We start from the raw sequence: 6000 nt of genomic DNA, 5'->3' as shown, positions 1-6000 counted from the left end.
CCCATAGCTTGTATCATTCCCCGTCGTCTGAATGGGAGCCTCGGTAAATTATGTATATATATAACTATAAAAAGGTAGATAAACCGAAAAGAGGTACAAAAAAGGAAAAAATTAGGCCTAGGCCTTATACTATTTTGTAGCCTTTAGGTGTCCTTTTGAAAAAAGACCCAAATGTAGAGTACCAACCAATCAGATCAGCCTCACCCTGTAGAACCTTCCTGAGAAAGCTCATAGCCTCGGATTTTCTACCGCACGTTGGTCATATCGTAAGACTGTCCCCTCCATTCCCATTGTGGAACACCTATGGAAAGAGGGTCATGCAGGCGCCGACTACGGTTATTCCAGTCCTTCCACGTTTAGAAAAGAAATATAAGGCGCCGGATGAGAGTCCAGCTTGCCTTATAGGACAACCAAGACCGGATTCGGTGATTTCGCAAGCGGCTCAAAGAAAGTCACGCAATCCATCGGCTCCTCTTACAGCTCCGCCGGACAGAGAAGGAAGACGATTAGATAACGCAGGGAAGCGTTTTTCGTCCATTTCAAGTTTGCTGGTCAGGGCTTCCTATGCCCTAGCAATCCTAGCACGGTACGACCGTAAAATGTGGAGTGATATCTCGCCATACCTGGATCAGCTCCCAAGCGACCCTAAAGCAGAGGCCCAGAAACTCTTGGAGGAGGGACAACGTTCCTCATCTTAAATGATTGAGTGCGCGATGGACATCGCTACCACCGCTTTCCACGCTCTAGGGGGAGCGGCGGTTCTTAGACGACAGGGCTGGTTGCGAGCGACCTGGTTCCGCCCAGAAGTCCAAAATAAAATCCTGGACTTACCCTTTGACGGGGACATGCTGTTTGGGAAACATGTTGATGAGGCTCTACAGGGAATAAAGAAGGATACGGAGACGGCTCGGTCCTTAGGCACACTACAGTATAGGAAGACACCTTTCCGTGGAGCAAGAGGAAGAGGATTCACATCAACAAGAGGCGGTTACCAACAACAACGCTATACTCCACAATCCCAATCGTACAGGCCTCAGTTCGGTAACCAGTACTATCAGCGTCAATCGCAATCGCAATCTTTCTCTCGCCAGAACTCACGCGGACGGCAGGGTCGTCAAGGCAGGGACGCCTCCAAGCGTCAATAACGGCCTCCTGACTCTGCCAACTGTTCCTCTGCCCCATGTGTCACCTGTGGGCGGCAGGATCTCTCAACATCTGAGCAGCTGGGAACTAATAACATCGGATCAGTGGGTATTGAACATCATCCGTCGAGGACACACATTGGAGTTTCAGGATCTTCCACCATACAGAGCTCCCCACGCCACCATTACAAAACACCTAAGCCTTCTGCAAATGGAAGTTCAACAAATGCTTCAGAAAGGGGCGATACAGCGTGTCCCTCTATCGCAAAGAGGAGAAGGCTTCTATTCCAGGTTTTTCCTGATTCAAAAGACCAAGGACAAGTGGCGTCCGATCCTGGACTTAAGGCAGCTCAACACCTATCTCGTAACACTTTCATTTCGGATGATTACTCTCCAGGATATCTTGCGCCTCCTGAATCCAGGAGACTTTATGGCAACGTTAGACCTGGAAGATGCCTACTTCCATATCCCAATCCACCGAGCTCGCAGACGTTTTCTTCACTTCACAGTGGGCAAGAGTCACTTCCAATTTATGGTGCTCCCATTTGGACTGAGATCAGCGCCAAGGATATTCACGAAGGTGCTGGCCCTCGTGGCAGCTTTTCTGAGAAGACAGTCGCTAGAGGTTTTCCCATACTTGGACGACTGGCTGCTAAAGGCACTGAGTTATCAAGCGACTACAAGAGCAGTAGAGACATGTTTGCGTCTCTTCGATCAACTAGGATTCCAGCTCAACAGAGAAAAGTCGGTCCTTCGGCCGGCCAATTCGGTGAAATTCCTGGACGCTCTTATAGATACGCAGGTTTGCAAAGCTTTCCCATCAGAGGAAAGACAAACAAAACTCATTTCTTCGGCCAGTCGGCTACAAAAGAGGCAGTCAGTGTCAGTCAGGATGTACAAGTCTCTTCTAGGGTCGATTTCATCTTGTATTCAATTGATTCCGTACTGCAGACTGCGAATGCGTCCCTTCCAAGAACAACTAGACCTCCAGTGGAGGCAAGTGGACGGGTCTTTCAACGACAAGGTCAAGGTCACTATACAGATGAAACAGGCGGCTGCCTGGTGGATAAAAGGTTCTCACCTCTCGGTGGGTCTCCGTTTCAGATTGCCTCTGGCCCCTCAAGTCATTACAACAGATGCCTCCCTTCAAGGATGGGGAGCGGTCATGCAAGACCTCAGAGTCAGTGGGCATTGGACGCCGGTGGAACGTCGTCTACATATCAATAGTCTAGAGCCGAGCGCCATTCGGTTGGCTCTGCTACCATTCCTACCAAGGATAAGGAACTCTTCCATCCTAGTGCGTACGGACAACACCACAGCCATGCACTTTGCCAACAAACAGGGTGGCACAAGATCGTCACACCTGTCCAAGGAAGCTCAGCTGCTGTGGAAATGGGCGATTTCGCAGAACATCATGCTGGTGGCAGAGCATCTGCCAGGTGTGGACAATACAAAGGCGGATACTTTGAGTCGCCTAAGAGTGATGTCTCACGAATGGGAATTGGACGATTCCGTGATCAAGGAGATATTCGCCCACTGGGGCACACCAGCGATCGACCTGTTCGCCACGCCGGCAAACAAGAAATGCCGGTATTATGCAAGCAGGGAACACCATCGGGGATCGCTGGGGAATGTGCTTTTGATGTTTTGGTCCGGCACATTTTGTTACGCCTTTCCTCCGTTCCCACTAATTCCACGAGTCCTCAGGAAGCTCAAGATGGACCAATGCAGGCTGATTCTGAATGCTCCCGTCTGGGCTCGCCAGTTTTGGTTCACGGAACTTCTCCTTCTGTCTCAGGACCATCCCATACATCTCCGACCCTGCCAGTCGCTTCTGTCAATGTCGAACGGACAGGTTCTCCACCCGAACCCGGACTCACTTCAATTGGCAGCATGGCTCCTGAGCACAGAGAGTTCCGAGATCTAGACATTCCTGAAGAATGCAGAATCATCTTGGCTCAGGCGCGAGCGCCTAGCACGAATAGGATATATAGAGCAAAGTGGAAATGCTTCTGCATATGGTGGCAGCGAGAAGGGGTGCACCCTTTTTCATCTGATCCACACCAACTCTTGCCATATATCCTGTCTTTAGCTCAGGCAGGTCTTGCCCATTCTTCCATCAAGGTCCACTTGGCGGCTATCTCCAGGTATAGAAGGACGAGGCTGGGTCCTTCACTTTTGTCAACAAGAGTCATAAAACAATTCTTGAAAGGACTGTTCAGGGTGTTTCCACCAATCCACCTCCTGTTTGGCATCTAAATGTGTTCCTGGCCCAACTAATGAGGCCTCCTTTTGAACCGATTCATAAATCTGACTTGAAATTCTTGTCATGGAAGGTGGCCCTTCTTCTCGCTCTCACATCTGCGAGGAGAGTGGGGGAACTGCAGGCTCTGACCATTAAAGAGCCCTTTCTACAGTTCAAGAATGATACCTTGATCCTTAGAATGAACCCCAAATGTATTCCAAATGTTCCTATGGACTTTCATTTGAATGAACCAGTTGTTCTGAATTCATTTTTTCCTCGGCCTTCCACTCCGGCCGAGAGAGCACTACATTCTCTAGACGTCCAGAGATGTCTCAAATTCTATCTTCAACGCACGGCTGGGTTTAGACAGTCACCTCAGCTGTTTGTGGCTTTTGGAGCCCCTCGAAAGGGTCTCCGTTATCAAAGCAGGGGATCTCCAGATGGATACCTAGTGCAATCCGTTTCTGCCACCAGGCGGCGGGGAAGCCCCTGGAAGGACAGGTTAAAGCAAACTCCACGAGGTCTATCTCCCCTTCAACGGCGTTGTTTGCAGGAGTATCGATAAAGGACATCTGCAGAGCGGCCACCTGGAGCAGTACTCATACCTTTACAAGACACTACTGCTTGGATTCCTCCGCTAAAGGAGATGCAGCTGTTGGGCAAGCGGTCCTGAGAAATCTCTTCCAGTGAGCGGTGAGCTTTCCTTTCTATCCGCCTTCCTTTTCGTTATTTATATTGGTTTTTTTTTTTACATGTGCTAGAATATGATAGTGACATCGTAATTGATTATGTGAGATTACTGGAATTTTATACACGAAATGTGATATGTGTACTACTGCTATCTACTCTGATACAAGCTATGGGAATCTATGAAAGTTCCAATACTGGAGTAAGAAACAAGTTACTTACCTGTAACTTTAGTTCTCCAGTATTGGTAACTTTCATAGATTCTCATGCGCCCACCCGCCTCCCCTGGGAAAGCTCACCCCTTTTTTAGCATATGTCATAAGAGCTATACAACGGCTACGAAAATCTGATGCTCTGAGCTTTCTCAGGAAGGTTCTACAGGGTGAGTCTGATCTGATTGGTTGGCGCTCTACATTTGGGTCTTTTTTCAAAAGGACACCTATAGGCTACAAAATAGTGTAAGGCCTAGGCCTAATTTTTTCCTTTTTTGTACCTCTTTTCGGTTTATATACCTTTATTTATTTTTATATATATATATATTACCTACTGGCTGTCGCCAGTAGGTAGTTATAGTTAGGATTTTTTTCAATGTTAAATCTCAAAATTCTATTTGGAATAACTTTGGCACCGGTTGACGAATCTGCCTGAAAACTTCCTGAAAATGGCCTCGTCGAGATGCGGTTCTTCCTTGAAAGTTTGGGGGGGATACGTCAAGCGGGGGCCGAGATAAAAGGGGGGTCCCAAAACGCGTTTTCCCCATGTTAATTTCCATAGGGCGGTCGATTTCACTTTTAGCCCGAATGGCTGAATGGATTTCCACCAAACTTGGCAAAATTGTAGGGACTGGTAGCCCGATGTGCCTTTGCTATGTCTCAAGATATGTGCTGCAGTGGATTTTGAGTAATTTAGGTTCCAAAAAATATATATATCTATAGGCGCTCTCCGGTGCGCGCACCGGAATGCGCTCCCGGCGCGACACGCGACTTGCGCGCAGAAAGCTGATTGGCTCTCAGTTGTCTGTAAACATTCTAAACAGTCCGGAGCGGCCGCCATCTTGTGTCTCGGTAGGATCGAGACACGAGAGGTGGCCAAAACAAAGGGGGAAATGACCATAAGGGGGCAGGGTAGACCCCCCCCCTTGACCCCCTAGGTTTGATGCGGGGGCTATAAAAGGGCCCCGCGGGGCATTTAAAATATATATATTTTTTTTCGTTTTGCGCGGGGGAAGCGCCCGGTACGCGCACCAGGTAGCGCACCGGGGAGCGTAAAATGAGGGAAAAAGATGACAGTTTATTAAAAAAAAAGCCTTTATTTAGAAATTGGAGGTAGTTCTAAAAATAACTTTTTTTTTTCTTCTTTTTGTTGTTTTATATTTTTTTGTGTTTTTTGAACTTTTTGAACTTTTTTTGGCTTTTTAAAACAATTTTATAATTTTTTTGGATTTTTGTCAAGGGAATAACAAAAAAACAGGGATTCCAAAACGGCTCAACAGGAGTAAAAAAATGTGAAAATTTAGGGACTGTCAGGGCAGCGGTGTTGTTGTTTCTTTTGGGCAATGAGTTCAACACTCTGCTCCCCATAGCAGAGCAGTTCGTCACACTCCGTGCACAGAAATTTGATGCCTGCAAACTCTGGCTGTATGTTAGGGACCATTCTTCTACGGGATGGTCCCGAAGGTGTTGCTCCACCAGTGGAGGTGCTGCCGCCATCTGTGGGTAATTTCCGTGCCAGGTCTCTGACACTCTCCCTCGCAAAGTTGTTTGGGTGTCTTCTTTTGACATGCCTGATTAAATTGGCATTTCCAAAACTATATTTTTTCAGAGGATTGCCTCTGGATAAAGTACTACCACATATTTTGCAGGTTACTTTTGGTGCGTTGACTTTTTTTTCTCCTTCAGGGATGTTATAAAATTTCCAGATGAAATG

The 6000-nt window shown here is 47.4% G+C and overlaps 1 protein-coding gene across 1 annotated transcript in view; it reads left to right on the top strand.

Annotated features, from left to right (window-relative positions):
- The window catches only part of TENT4B (terminal nucleotidyltransferase 4B), a 253022-nt gene that overhangs the window by 66819 nt on the left and 180203 nt on the right, over positions 1-6000 (top strand). The gene's annotated exons all lie outside the window — the stretch shown is intronic.

This window comes from Lissotriton vulgaris, chromosome 12 (genome assembly GCF_964263255.1).
Source record: "Lissotriton vulgaris chromosome 12, aLisVul1.2, whole genome shotgun sequence".
Classification (NCBI taxonomy): domain Eukaryota; kingdom Metazoa; phylum Chordata; class Amphibia; order Caudata; family Salamandridae; genus Lissotriton; species Lissotriton vulgaris.
Note: the sequence above shows the minus strand (reverse complement) of the source record. Positions and strands in the feature narration are given on the sequence as shown.